The sequence below is a fragment of the Musca domestica genome, unplaced genomic scaffold (assembly GCF_030504385.1).
Source record: "Musca domestica strain aabys unplaced genomic scaffold, Musca_domestica.polishedcontigs.V.1.1 35, whole genome shotgun sequence".
NCBI classification, from domain to species: Eukaryota; Metazoa; Arthropoda; class Insecta; order Diptera; family Muscidae; genus Musca; species Musca domestica.
The window spans coordinates 7,501,007-7,517,178 of record NW_026712315.1 but is presented as its reverse complement, the minus strand read 5'-3'; the positions used below and the strand labels follow the sequence as shown (position 1 = coordinate 7,517,178).

General features: G+C 36.0%; 1 protein-coding gene and 1 long non-coding RNA gene across 2 annotated transcripts in view; one reads left to right on the top strand and one right to left on the bottom strand.

The window, feature by feature from the left end:
- The window catches only part of LOC101898689 (uncharacterized), a 198,280-nt gene that overhangs the window by 116,041 nt on the left and 66,067 nt on the right, over window positions 1-16,172 (bottom strand). The gene's annotated exons all lie outside the window — the stretch shown is intronic.
- LOC131803907 (uncharacterized) lies at window positions 1,055-1,835 on the top strand. Its single transcript, XR_009342824.1, has 3 exons — window positions 1,055-1,109; window positions 1,509-1,561; window positions 1,623-1,835. It is a non-coding gene; the product is annotated as an uncharacterized LOC131803907 (long non-coding RNA).

The following is a 16,172-nucleotide window of genomic DNA, read 5'->3' as shown; positions in this document are numbered from 1 at the left end:
TCATCAATGTTTAATTGGTATGGACAACATTTAATGCGCAATAAATTTTCAATATGGTTATCTGTAAGGGAGTTCCTGGATTTACTTTTTATGATTTTTAAATAAGAAAATGTAGATTCACATAAATATGTGGACCCAAACATTGAATATATTTTCATAATTTCTCTTTTTATCTTTGGCTATTTCTCTGAATTAATTGCGTTTTCTCCCCAAAAACATGCAAAATTTCCAAAGAAAGTTCTTTGAAAAACATACCGTCAACAAATGGACGGCATTGTTTAGCTAATGCCGCAAATACAACAAAGGATGCTTTTCTTAGGAGGAATTCGTCATCAGAGGTTTTTGCTAATCTGTCCTCCTTATAATCCAAAATAAACCTTTCATAAAAAGGTTTTTTTAATTTGAGAATTAATGAAGTTTTTTCCTCGTCAGTAAAAGTACGATATTGTCCGTGACAGGATATATAATACCTTTTCAAATAATAAGGCATCGACCGAGATAACGTGCGTTGGCAAACCAAACATTCTAGTTTCCCAAAATAATTTTCGGCGAATAAAAATTCATATTCAATGTCCTCAGCCATTTTTTATGTGCAGAACAAAATGATATATAGAATCTTTCTTATTCACTATCGAAATGAAACTGAAAATATTTCTTTGTGTGACCAAATCAAAACCCAAATAAGTCCATGACCATCTTTGTCACACCTGTTTCAGAAATAAAAATTAAATATTCAAAAGTGTTGAAAAGTGCATTTGATTTGAACCAAATATTGCAAAGCCAATAAAAAATTCAATTAAAGAAGAAAAATCTTTAAAGCTTCCTGAAAATGTACATTTATGTACACAATTATTTCTTACGGTGCATTCATAAAAATATCCGACAGCACATTCCTCATCGACTGCTCGAACAATACTAAATATTCTCCCAAAACCATTTTGACAGAAAACTCAAAACAAGTTATTTTTTACAATTGTGTTGGTGAACACACAGACATCCCAAGGGATACTCTTTGCCTAGCCCTGAAATAGACAATCACTTCTTTAGTTGGTGTTGAATAGTGCAAGGGAGTAGTGCACGTGCTCGTGGGAATAGTGCTTGGTATAAAGGTAAGTAAAAGCTGGTGAAATTAACAAATATATTTGATTGTAATTTGTATTTGTTTTAATAGAAAACCCTGATACTATTTCAACATAGTAATGTGTTATTGCTATATTCAAATTGTATCAGATTTGTCTATCAAATAAACTATAAATTACAATAAAGAAACAAAACTAACGGTAATACATGAAAAAAACAAGCAACAACAACGTATATGCAGCGACAAGCAAAAATGAGGAGAGAAATAATGTGTGAGTGTTTATTCATACATATGTGTTCTTTTTGTCTTTGCTTGTGGCTGCTACGACGTACATTAGCGTATGCATTTGTCACCAAATGTACGTTGTTGTTGTTGTTGAAGCGACAGTGTTCATATTTATGGATATCTTTTTGTTTTTTCTTCTCAGTTGTTTTTTTCTCTGGTGTCTTTTTTTTTTTGGTGCTCGTGCGTACATTTTTGGTAAGTTGTGACAATACTATTTGATTTTATTAACTACTAGTTTCTTCTTCTGTTTTTGCAGTCGGTGTTTGGCGTTTTGTAGTTTTTTTCACAATGGCTGAGGAATATAATTTAAAGTCACTCGGTAAGGCGTTAAAAAATAAAATTTATATTAAACATATATCTTTCTTTACCAGCCCTCCCTTAAATATACATACAATTTGTAATGGAAATACATAATTTAGAAATATGCGGTATTAATAAATAAATAATAAATAAACTTGTAAAAATTAAATATTTCTTGTTTTATTCAAACAAAGGTTAATTTATTATTAAAAATTCTCATATGAACTGTTTAGACAAACTGACTATGAAATGTTATTATTAACAATTCTCATGGTTACAAAAATTTAACAGTGCATTGTTAAAACAACATTTTTTTTTCAATATCAACAATTTTCGTGGTTAAAAAAGTCAATCATGGAATAGCTAAATTAACGATGATTATTTTTAAATACCAGTCAACAAGAAAATGTTTAAATTAACCTTACATAACGTAGACTCCAAATCATGTTTATTTATGGTTAAGCTAACCTTGTATAAGGTTAATTTTTTTCTCTGTGTGGTATCCGGAGCCAACACAAACATGCACGTAAGGATATCGGCCATTCCCATACAAACATACATTTATTCCACTATTGACTGAATCCTGTCTCGATGTAACAACATTGAATAGTTGGCCTTTGTTTCAAGCTATTGGCTTAGTTTGAGATAGTGTGTGTGTGTGTGCATTTGTGTGTGTTCTATGGAAAACGAAGAGCAAAGAGAGCAGGTTGTAAAAAAAAAACCAACAAACAAACATGCATTATGCCTTGACAATGTTTGTAGTGTGTATGTGTATATAATAACATTCACATATATGCTTGTAAAGTCACAAACACCCATACACATATACATTTACATTGTATATTTTGTACGCTATTTCATTGTTGCAGGCACCTTTGGCGCCAATCGTAAACACCCCCACTTGTCTGGTAAACATGCCACACTGCAACAATAAAAACAATGCACATTACTAACACATTCACAATAGTGACGCTGCTGCCGCTGTCATGCATTGCCTTTTTAATGCGAATATTTCGTATATATGTATGTATGTACGTAAGTATTTAGTTCTTGTTTACTTTGTGCTTTTCATTCATTTTCATATCGTTCACTTTCTGTAGCCGGCATAATGATTGGAATATGAAAATTCAACACATCGAAAAAATGGGAAAAGACTCACACTCATTGGCATGTCGGGCAATGAAGATGAGTGGTCTTACATGCGAAAATTTTGGGGTGCTCTGAAGGTCCTCTATTAGTATAGTTTTTTTTTTTTTTACAAGAAGAGGTCTTCCACAAGAATTAAAACACTTTGAGGTTTCCTATAATAAGACCTTTTGGTCTTCCAAACGTAGGCCTGAAAGTTGTCTATAAAACATCATGGTCTTCTATAAGAAGAGGTCTTTGTCCACAAGAAGATCCTGAGGTCTTCTGTATGAAGACCTCGAGGTTTCCTATATGAAGATCTTGAGGTATCCTATAAAAAGACCTTGAGGACTTCTGTGAGAAGACCTTGAGGTTTCTTCTAACAAATGTCCCTGAGGTCTTCTGTGAGAAGACCTTAAGGTTTCTTCTAACAAAAGTCTTCTAAGTATTCTAGAAAAGTCCATGAGGTCTTTTATATGAAGAACTTGAAGTCAGAAGACCATGGTAGTTTCAAATGCAGGGCAATGATGTATATGTAGTTCATTGAATTTGTTAAATTGCGGTCAGGGGAAATGAATTTGCCGGAAAAAAATTACATATTATGTTATTTTATTTCACACCAGCAGAAGGGGGGGTTTTGGAAAGTCCTTGGGGTCTTCTGTGAGAAGACCTTGAGGTTTCTTCTAACAAAAGTCTTCTAAAAAAGTTCTTGAGGTCTTCTATAAGAAGACCTTGAAGTATTCTACTACAACAAGACCTTGAAGTCTCTTATAAGAAGATCTTAAGGTCTTCAATAAGACTGCCTTGAGGTCTTCTTTAAGAAGACCTTGAAGTCTTCTAAAAAAAGTCCTTGAGATCTACTACAACAAGACCTTGAAGTCTCCTATAAAAAGACCTTGAGGTTTCCTAGAAGAAGACCTTGAGGTCTTCCACAGGAAGAGGCCTTGAGGTCTTCCATAAGCAGAACTTGAGGTCTTCCACAAAAAAAGAGGTCTCCTATAATAAGACCTTGTTGTTTCCTCTAAAAATACCTTGAGGTCTTCCATAAGTAGGCCTTGAAGTTTTCTTTAAGACATCAAGGTCTTCTATAAGAAGAGGTCTTTTCCACAAGAAGATTTTTGGGTCTTCTATAAGTAGGCTTTGACGTTTTCCATAAGAAAACCTAGAGGTCTTCTATAAGAAGTCCTTAAGGTCTTAGAGGTATTCAAGTAGGATACTCTGAGCTCTTTAATATGAAGACCCTGAGGTCTGCAATGAGAAGACCCTAAAAAATTCAATGAGAAGATTCTGAAGTTTTCAACGAGAAGATCTTGTGGCCTTCAATAATAGGGCTCAGAGGTCATCAATGAGATGGCCCCGAGGTCTTCAATTAGAAGACCCAGAGGTTATCTCTGAGAAGACTCTGAGGTCTTTAATGAGAAAACCCTGAAGTTATCAATGAGAACACCATGAGGTCTTCAATGAGGAGACCTTGAGATCTTAAAAAAGAAGCCCCTGGGGTCACGGTGTGCAAATTGTGAAGGCTTAAAAACCGTGAGGTATTTAATTAAAAGACTCTAAGGTCTTCAAAGAGGAGACCCTAAAGTCCTCAAGTGGAAGACCCTAAGGTCTTTTGTGAGAAGACACCGATGAACTCTGGGTTTTCTCATTGAAGACCTCAGGGCCGCTAAGAAGACTTTTCGGTCTGCTCTTAGAAAGCTCTCTGAAAGGACTTGAGGTCTTCTGTGCCAAGTTGTTGAGGTCTCCCATAGAAGGTTTTGAGGTCTCCCATAGAAGATTTAGATTTCTTCCATGGAAGACTTTTTGGTTCTCTATGAGAGGGCTTTTATGGCTGCTCTGATGAGGCCTTTTTTCTGCTATTGGAACACCTTGTGATGTATTTTGGTTCTCTCAAATAATAAATTGGATTGTGGAAAGAACATATCTTCGCTCATATGAGCTGCCATTGTATTGATAAGCTTGTTTTTCAATATTGTTTTCAATCTGGTTAGCCTTTTTTTGGCCAAACTAAAAACAAACCAACACAAGGCAATAACGCCAACATCAATGCCAAAGATTCCGTTACAATAGTTAAGGTTGGATGGAAGGGTAAACGCCCCTTTTAGCCATCAAAACATGAAACATTGACAGGAAAAATACACCAAACCATTCGAGTACATCAATAACAACAACAATGGCAAGTACTAGCAGTAAACAACGGCCATTGTAATAACAACAAAAATAAAAACCATAGTTGCTGCTAAGCAAGAAAGAAATACATGGGCAGGGTATGAATAGGGTCTCTCACTCATAAGCGGAGGTGGAAATATGACTTACAGAAAAAATGTTATGGTTAAAAAGCATAACACAAGTGTTTGCCTTGGGCTAAGGACATCAATATTGATAAATCAGTCCTTGAAATATTACTAACAGAAATACAACCGCACACAACACACAAACGGGCACACGCACACCCACATTGCTTTCAGTTGTAACAACAAATTTACAAAGGAAGCGAATAAATAAACGAAATACCAATGGCTAAATGTGAAAATGTACATGAAGGAGAGGAGTTTGCAAAGACTGAGAGAGAGAGGGAGAGAGAGGAAAATACCCAGTCGTTTGGTATGGCTGCAGGTTGTTAAGGCGTGAGGCAACGTGTTTTTTATGTTTCACACAAATTCGAATGCTTCGATTGAACAGTGAATATGGCAACTTGGAAGGCGCCATAGGCAATAGCAAACCAAAAAAACAAAAAAAATCCTGATTTCCTTCCAAAAACGCATACCAACTTAGGGGAAGCGTTTAAGGTTCATTAATCCAAATATAGGTCACAGGCATTTTTCGGCTGTTGTTGGTGGCTTAATGTAAGCCTCTTAACTAAGGGAATTCCATAACAATAAAACTTTATTGATTCGAATGAGCACTTAGTTCAGCAATCATTTAGCGCTCATGGTAGTTGCAAATGCAGGGCAATGATGTACATATAATTCTATGAATGTGTTAAGTGGCGGTCAGGGGAAATGAATTTGCCGGAAAATAAAATTAAATTCTATGTTATTTTATTTAATGCCAGAAAAAGGGACACGTATGGAGTGGAGCAACATTTCTGTGCGATCTAGTTGCTCCTTAAGTTATTGTTCACTTTCAAAGCTGACTTAGGTGTCATTCGAATATTACGGTGTTACAAGTTTGAAGACCCTGTTCATCTTATATTCTTTGCAAAATGTTAAACAGTGTTATTTTATTGGCTATATCTGATATCTGGTACCATATATCATTCTTGTGGAGAACATATTACGAAAGTTAGGAACTTAAACACTCAATCGGATGAAAAATATATATGGGAGCTATATCTTGTCGGATGTACCAAACTTCAGGTCATTTGGTGCACAATTAACTCGATATCGGTTGATGATATATATGGGAGCTATGTCCAAATCAGAACTGATCTTTATAAAATTGAGCAGTGGTATTTATTTGCTATATCTGATATCTAGTACCATATATCATTTTTGTTGAGTGCATACTACGAATGTTAGGAACTTAAACACTAAATCCGATGAACAATATATATGGGAGCTATAGCTATACCTGGACCGATTTCCACTAAATTTAACGTACTTTCTTCTAAACTGAATTCAGTCGTCGGCTAATGAATGGAACCTGCATGTTGTTCACAAAAATACATGGACAGACTGACGAACTGACATGCATAAATAGACTCAGAAAGTGAATCTATGAAGATCCTCAAAAGTAAGTATGGGTCTACCTCGCTTCCTCCTCCTTGTTACAAACAAATTCACATATACATAATACCCTTACCACTATGTGGTGTGGGGTATGAAAATATGAACTTAGCTTTTATTATTTGATTATTGAACAAAATGTTTGTGAAAACATTTGCTCTGCATAAAAATCACCTTTTAATACAGCAAATATGCTGCTTAGTTGACCTGAACCATTCAAACAATCTTTGAACATTCCCTAACAAAAAATAAAAATAGTTTACAAACAAAAGAATAGAAGAACTTTTTCCAAACTATTTCAGGTGACCGCAAACACTATGTGCTCCCAAAAGAAGTAGGAGAAGTTGAAAAAAAGACAAAAGGAAAACAAGAGCAACACAACAGCAGACCAAACACAATTTAAACTTTTGTGACAGGTTACTAACAATCGAGAATAGAACGAAGTCTAAAATTGGGTTACCTTACGGACAAAGTTTAATTAAATTAATCGAATAAAAGTAAAAATGGATATGAAAGAGGACAATGGATAATAATTTTATTTGGTTGCTACGAAGAGCTGAAAACAATGCCTTGTGCTGCTGTGAAAAAAAATCAAATTGCATTCTTATCTTTGGGAATTTAATAAGACAAGATTTTTTTAGAAGAATTTATTTGGAGACATTTTTTTTTTTTTTTGTTAAAAAATGTTTCTTCTTTCAAATCTGTAAAAGAACGGCTAAGATAATCTGGACACAGTTCGTGCGAATCTTATTACTATTTTATATAACTGGACACCATGAGCGTATAATTGTTGACAAAACTTATACGCCTGGGTGTTCCACATTCAATGTTTTATTAAATACTGAAGTCGCGTTACGCATTCTCATTTGGTGATATTTCGGCCTAGAAGTTGCTGTAAAATAATAATTGGGAATTTTGAAAAAAATATTTAACATTTTTAATGGTTTTGATACATCGCTTATGTTTAAGAAACACTAAAGTTATTTTAATTATACCCTCTGCCATATGGTCGTATCATTTGATGCGGCCAAAATGTGCCTCATATAACGGTTTTAGACCCTAGGTCTTTTTGGACCAAATGCGTTTCAGGAAATTTGGAGTCGTTCTAGCCGGTTTTGCCTCGAGTCAATGATTATTGAAACCGTTGACCCTCTATGGAGTATGTTCCGAAGGAATGGGCCAATATTGTCCATTTCGTATAGGACCTAAATAAATATGATATAAATTGCTACATGCCAGATTTATACTATATTGGTAACTTCCTTCACATTGAGACTTGTGACAATTTTTAGAAAATTTAAGAATGTGCGTTGGTAATCAGATATAGTCCATCTTGAACAAATGACAAGAAAATCGAACATTTATATCCAATTTTATGCGATATCATAAATTTAACATTCATCTTAAGTCTCTAGTTGGGAGAAATATTAAGATATAGTTTGGCCATATACAAATATTGAAAATTGTGACCCTTTGTGAGTGAGGTACCAGAAGGGGTTCGCACATCACAAACATCAGATTTTATAAGAGTTATAATTTTTCAAAATTTGGATCCATTGTGGAGGAGGTACTTGATGGAGTGAACCGATATTGTCGATTTTTGGACCTGGCCTAGCAAATTCCACACATCACAATATTTTTATTAACAAAAGGTTTGGTGGGAAGATGGAATATATCGGTCCATTCCTTTTGGTACCTCTCTCACACAGTATCAACATATTGAATAACAAAACTATCGCACATTCCGTCAAATTTGGTGGGAATAGATTCAGAGTTTGACATACTTTGTATGTATTAGTTCCGTCGGATTCTAAATTACAACTATTCTAAAGCCATAATACGTATACGGCTCGCCAGTAGCTATTTATCTTGTCTTCTACATGTAGAAGAATTTATACATACAAGGTGAGAAGAAAAAAATTGCCACCAACTTCAGACTGCTGTGATTTCTACGCCACTCGTCTGACAGCAGTTAAAATTATTCCATACAAAAGCATTTTGGTGAGAATTTTCCAAAACAAAACAAAAAAAAAGTTATTCGTGATCGAATTCAAGCGTGATAGTGTGATTTCTTTATATTTGGCAGGAAAACCACAAACGGCTGTCGTTAGAACACTCCAGCATTTAAATGTGAATGATTCGAAAAGCAAAGAAGCGAATTGATCGAAACCCGCGTCGCAGTGGCTGAAAAAATGGCTCGTGAGCTGAACATATCGCAATATTCCATTAGGCAAATATTGAAAAATGAGCTCGGGATAAAGTCATTGAAATTCCAAAAAGTGCAAGAACTTACAACGCAACAGAAAGAAAATAGACTCAAAAGAGCTAAAGAGTTGCTTCGCTTGACCGAAAGTGGTGAACTGCCGAATTTGGTTTTCTCCGATGAGAAAACATCCGGTGTCCAGCAGTTTGTAAACAAACAAAATGATCGTGTTTACTTGCCAAAGAGCTAAGTCAGCTAAAAAGTGCACCTTCGGTTGGCCACCAGAACTCAAGCGCCGGCCATGGTGATGGTGTGGGCCGCCATAACAGCCGATGGTTGCTCTCCGCTCGTATTTATCGACCGTAGCATCAGAATAAATGCCGAATATTATCGCGAAAATATTCTAGAGGGTGCATTAAAGCCTTGGGCATGCAAAAATTTTGGCTGCAGACCCTAGACATTCCAATAGGACTCAGACCCATCGCACTCGGCACGCACCACCTAAAAATGGTTACAAAATGAGGTCCCTCGCTTCATTTCCATCGAACAATAGCCACTAAGATTTTCGGAAACCAATCCGTTGGACTATTGTATCTGGTGTATTTTGGAAAGCAAGGTTGGTACTAAAAAATACCAAAGTGTCGATCGCCTCTAGCAAGCGCTACGCCTGGAATGAGCCAAAATACCGCAGAGCAACATGCGGGCAGCATGTGACCGTTTCATTGTCCATTAGAAGACCATAATTCGTGTCAAAGGTGACCAATTCGAACAAATCAAAAATTTAATGCTATTTCCGACAGTTTTCTCTTTCATTTAATAAAATTAAAAAAAAAATGTAATGACTTTGTTGCAGTTTTTTTTTATCTCACCCTGTTAATAAAGATTTAACCAAACCGAAGGCCACATTGATAATTTTCAACCTTTCTTTCTGCATATAATCACCGCTCAAATTTCATTTTCTTAAACAATAGGATTAATTATCTCCTACTTATGTGTAATACTTTAAATAGAGGAAATTTTCCATTTTGTAATCTTCTAAACTCACGCCATTACATTATCACAAAATAAATCTTGTTGGTGGTCTGGAATTTATGATGCCATAACATGTGTAGTTTCCGTTAAAGAGTTTTAGAGTTAAGCGAGGATACACTTCAAAGCAGCAGTAACAACAACAACAACAACTAAAGGGCTTTTTGTTGCTTACATACGGGAATTTAACCATGAAGGATAATCCATTCAAGTACTTATACTTCACTTATACACCAAAACACACACATACCACACAAACACATGGCTTCGCGCGGAACTATGCCAAAAGGCAGCATGTTTAGGGGTTCCAGCAACACCATCTGTGTGCCACATCCATAGTTTATCCGTGAAAAACTTTTGACATCAAAAACAACGCTCCCGTTTGTTTTTCTCTCATTGTTGTTGTTGTTGTTGTTGCTTGTGAGTGTACCTGAAAGCCTAGATAATTGTTGGCCTCCATGGGCAACAATACATTTTCGGAAGTGTTTCATGGATAGAAAGTTGTTAAGGAAGTTGCAGCAACCTCTTGTGCTTCAATGGCTGTGTTGGTGTGTGTGTGTGTGTGGGAAGAGTGTAGTGCAATTCTGGCTTTTGTGTTGCAGAAGCTGCTGCTCCCGTGCCGATGCTGATGCCGTTGTTTGTATTTTTAATGAAATTTAGTTCACTCCAGTGAGTCGTTTCGCCACTTTCCACCTGTGCAGAAATTTCAATTTAAATAAATTAAGACAAAAGGCGAATATGTGTGTGATAAATTCATTAGAAAAGTTTTTTGTGTGTGTATGCGTTTGTGTGTTCGCTTATTTGTTTCTTTTTGTTTACCGGTAAACTTCAAATGTTTCAGAATATGTCGTAGCCGGATGTGGTGAGGTGGCGGTGTGATGCTGGTGTTGTTCACAAAGAAAAGTTTTGATGAAGTACTGTGGAAAAAAGGTGTGTGTGTGTGTTCTAAGATGAACAAAGAACCACAAGCAGTTTTTAATTTGTTGAATGTTTTTGGTGTTTTTTCTTTTTTTTTTTTTTTTGGGGGGGGGGGGGGGGGGGTGTGATACGTTGTTGTCCAATTGAAAATGTTCAATATCCGAATGCAGTTTTACTAATTATTTTCCTGTTTTTATACCCTACAACACCATGTGTAGGGGGTATAATAAGTTTGATTGAGCCAAAAATTATGTCATACATCTAAATATTGGTCCAAGACCTAAGATGCCATATATGGATCTTCCAATCTTGCCGAGATGAGTCGATATAGCTTGGGGTGCCCTTCCGTCCGTCTGTCCATGTTAAATTATAATCCCACTACATGACACAATTATGGCCCAATCTTCGATCAAAATTTCAAATGATGCTGGGGTTAATATCAGAATAGAAGCTTATTCTTGGTTAAGATGATCGCAGAATATTTTGGGTATGAAATGGACCAAAAAAAGAAGAAATTCCTGACTTCTTGAGAAGGAAGCGGTATAGACCCATAGATATGTTTGCGGTTCCTCATAGACTCACCTTCTAAGTCACTTTATGGATAATCGTCCGTCTGTCTGTCCATATTCTTTTCTTCTTTTATTACATACATACAGGGTGAGTTGAAAAAACTGCAACCAACTTCAAACTGCTGCCAATTCTAAGCCACTCGTCCGACAGATGTTAAAATTATTCCAGTGACAGCTCATTATATTGCTTACAAGCGCACAAAAGCATTTTGGTAAGAATTTTCCAGAAAAAATGTTATTCGTGATGATTTGGCTGGAAAACTACAAGTGGCTATCTTTGGGGCACTCAAGATTTTAAATGTGAATAAATCTTGTTTCCATCCCACGTTACCGTGGAGGGAAGAAAACAGCAACATCAGCAGAAATGGTTCGAAAAGTAAAGAAGCGACTTGATCGAAACCCGCCTCGCAGTGGCCGAAAAATGGCTTGGTTCATGAGGATAACATATTGCAATATTTCATTCGGCAAATATTGAAAAATGAGCTCGGGGTAAAACCATTGAAATTCCAAAAAGTGCAAGAACTTACACCGCAACAGACTCAAAAGAGCCAAAGAGTTGCTTCGCTTGACCGAAAGTGGTGAACTGCCGAATTTGGTTTTCTCCGATGAGAAAACATTCGTTGTACAGCAGTTTCTAAACCAACAAAATGGTTAGCGCCGGCCATTGTGATGGTGTGGGCCGCCATAATAGCCGATGTACGCTCTCCGCTCGTATTAATCAACCGTGGCATCAGAGTAAATGCCGGATATTACTTCGAAAATATTCGGGAGGGTGTATTAAAGACTTGTGCACGCAAATATTTTGGACATTCCGCGAACAGAACTCAGCACCATCGCACTCAGCCCGCACCACCGAAGAATGGTTACAAGATGAGGTTCCTCACTTTATTTTCAGCGCACAATGGCCACCCAAATCTCCGGATACCAATCCGTTGGACTAATGTGTCTGGGGTATTTTGGAAAGCAAGGTAGACACTAGAAAATACCAAAGTGTCGATCATCTCAAACAAGAGCTTCGCCGGGGATGGGCCGAGAAACATTCGGGCAGCCTGTGACGGTTTCATAGGCCGTTTGGAGGCCATAATTCATGCCAAACGTGACCAATTCGAACAAATCTAAACTTATTCTTAAATTTGATGCTATTTTCGACATTTTGTGCTTTCATTCAATAAAATTAAAAAAAAAAAAAAAAATAATAATAATAATAATAATTATGGCGTTTTAATTTGTTGCAATTTTTTATCTCACCCTGTAGTATGTTTCAGGAAAATATTCGTTTCAGATCTATGATGATTCGTCGAAAAGAGGAACGGATAGAATGTTAAGTTTTAATATTTCTTAGTGGAATTTTCATTCTAGCCAATAGAGTTTCCGTGAATTTACCGTGAATTGTAGGATATAAAATGGTTGGTCCTGCCCGACTATAGCCTTTGCTTACTAGTTATACCCACTACTTAAAAAGGGGGTGTATTAACTTTGTCATTCCCTTTTTAAAATCCCTAAATATTCTTCGTAGACCACATAAAGTTTATATATTCATGATCAGCATTAAATTCTACGTCAATTTAACGATGTCCGTCCTAGAGCTTCAAAATTTGGCAGGACAATTTGTATTGTGTCTAGGATGGTTGGTATTGAAAATAAGATATTTTAGTCCACATTTTTCTATAGCCCCCATTGAACGGTACCTCCCAATATTCGGATGATTCTTGCCACATTTTTTCACGGATTTGGTCATAATGAGTTCTGGATCCAGTGGTGAATATAGTATATATAGGTAACTATACCTCCCAATATTCGGCATTTGAATGACTTTTGCCACATTTACCACGAATTTGTCTACAAATTTGAATTTGTAGGTCATAACGGATTCTAGCTACGGTGGCGGAACATAGTATGTATGGTACAGCCCACATTTAACGATTTTCAGTGTTTTGGATATTTTTGCCACATTTCTCTACGTATTTGCCTAAAAATTGGTATTGGGTTCTAGCTCCGATGGCAAAATTGCCCCCATAAATGATTTTTGCCACATTTTACTACGGAATTGTGCGTCTTCGGTGCAGAATATATTTATGTCCACAATTTCCTTTAGCACACAAATAATGATACCCACCGATAATCGGTATTTTGATAATCCTAGTAACATTTGCAAACGAAATTGTTTTAAATTTGGTATTTAAGAATATTTGGTAGATGACAATCCTTGAAGTACGAAATTGTATATGGAGGTTCCCGTAATGGTATGGGTCCCATATAACAGCCTAACCCATATTATTATGTTTTTATGTCTTTTTTTTTAAGTTTAATAGCATTATCCCAAAGGTTTAACTGGTATTTGTAGTTTGAATTCAGATACTTTTATATAAAAATGTTTTCTTTACCCAAAGGTGGAGAGTATCAAGAGCTCGGCCAAACTTTTGTTATACCCTCCACCATAGTTCGTCATTCCCTTTGTAACACCTCGAAATACACATTTTAGACCCCACAAAGTATATACATTCTCTATATCCGTCCGTCTATCCGTCTGTGGAAATCACTCTAGCTTCCTAACGAATTGAAGTACATTGATAAAAGTTTACCTAAATGTATGTTATTTCTGCAGGGCAGGTCCACCTCTTCGTAGAGCCTCCATATAACGGCACCTCCCGATATTCGGTATTGTGATGATTTTAGCGACATTATTTACCGGAATTGTTTCAAATTAGGTATTTGAAGTTCGAAATGGATACTACAGCATAAGACAGAAAATTTTCTGTGCAGGTCCACGTCTTCGTATAGCCCCAATATAACGGTACCTCCCATTATTGGGTATTTGGATGATTTTAGCGTCATTATTAATTGTTTCAAATTACGTATTCAGAGTTCGTAATGGGAACTACAGTCTGTGACAGAAAATTGTTTATGCAGGTCCAGGTCTTCCTATAGGCCCCATATACCAGTACCTCCCTATATTCGGTATTTTGACGAGTTTAGGTACAATACCCACCGAAATTGTTTGAGATGTCGTATTTGAAGTTCGTAATGGATGCTACAGACTATGACAGAATATTGTCTATGTTGGTCCAGGTCTTTGCACAGCTTCGATATAACGGTACTACCCTATATAGATATTTTGATGATTTTAACTACACTATTCACCGTTTATTTCAAGTTTCGAATTTGAATATGGTAATGACTTATGCCAAGTAATGCCTATTTAGGTCCACGTTGTATGGACCCCTATATAACTGCTATATTCGGTTTTTTAAATTTTAAATGAATTTTTCAAGGATTTTATTTTTTGAAAATTTCTAAATTCGTTCCAAATGGTGGAGGTTATTCAAAGTTCGGCCCGGCCGAACTCACTGCTTCTTAAATTGTTTTTTAAGTTTAATAGCATTATCCCAAATGTTTAACTGACATTTGTAGATTAAAGTGGACAACGTTTGAATTCAGATACTATTAAATAAAAATGTTTACCCAAAGGTGAAGAGTATCAAAAGTTCGGCAAAACAAGCTGCTTAGACCATTATTTTCAAATAACTCGTAAGGTCATCTATTATTTGTTTAAATTAATAGGTATTATATATTTCCAGGGAATTTCTTGGCCTGCTGATCTTTTTTGTCGAGAAACTAAACATTGGTATAATTTAGGAACCCTATGATCAAGGCAACGCCCAATGTGGTGTAAATTATATGTTCAATTATTGATATAGTTTCTATGTATGGATACTCTACGACACCGTTTCGGACAAGTTTTCCACCTTCCTAAAATAACCTATAGTACATTCTATTACGCAATCAAAGATACACTTTCTTTACATAGAATAAATTATGCACTCCTTGGATAAATTATGTACGTCAGGGACAAATAAAATAAAAATAAAAAACATTTTCTTCCATCCTCCCTACGAAAGGCGATGCGGGAGAATGGGAAAAAATCCCTTTGTAATGCCGTGACTTTATGCGAAATGAAATGAAAAAGTTTTGTACAACTGAGAGTTTGTAAATCCAACAAATATTACATTATGAAATGGCAATGCGAGGTCAAATATCTGCGTTTGTTTGTGTGTCGAATGTCTATACGACTGTGCGACACAAGTGGTGAGTGGTGAGGTAAGCTATTTCAAATGTTGGTTTATAAAAACAATTTCTATGATCACACAAAACCCAAAAAATGCATGTAGGTGTGGAAACGAGGAGCGAGAGTGAAGGTCACACTCTGCGAACACAAGCCACAACAACAACATTTGGTTCAGTCCTAAGTGTATTTCTTTTTTTTGTTATTTTTGTTTTTGGTAATTTTTGCATTCCCTTTATCAAGGAGAGAGATAAACACACTTTTCCGTTTCGTAAAGTATCAAGGATATTTTGTTGTTCTTTGGCTCACACGAAGGAGCACACATACACAAACATAGAAGTGAGTAGTTGTTGTTGCTTTTTTCCTTTTTCTATCCATCCACCTTCAACTTTTCCACTCTACTTTCCCATAAGGTCCTCCGACATCGTCTCATTGTTTTTGTCTGCCATAGTTTTATTTATATGTCTAAGTATGGGGTTTGGTGTGCATGTGTGTGCGTGTCTTTGTTGTATAGTTCGGTCAAAAGTTTAGCATTTTATATAATTCGAAAGTTTATTTGTGTGTTCTTCTCTAGATGCCCATGCATTTGTCGATTCGCCACTTTGCTCTTTTGCTTCTTCTCTCTGTTGATGTCGTTGCTGTTTTTGTTAGACTTTTGTGCTATGCCTTTTTCAATGACTACTAATATTTTCTCTTCTTTCTCTCATAGTTTTTTTTGCTTTCCTGCTCGCCTTCAATGTTTCCGTTTCCTTTTCAAATAATACAAAAAAAAAAAATAATTTAAAGGTAATGCGAAATCGAGTCAGAAGAGCAGAGCCTTAAGGACAGAATGTGTATTGTTATTGGTACTGCTTAGATGGCGGGCGTGATA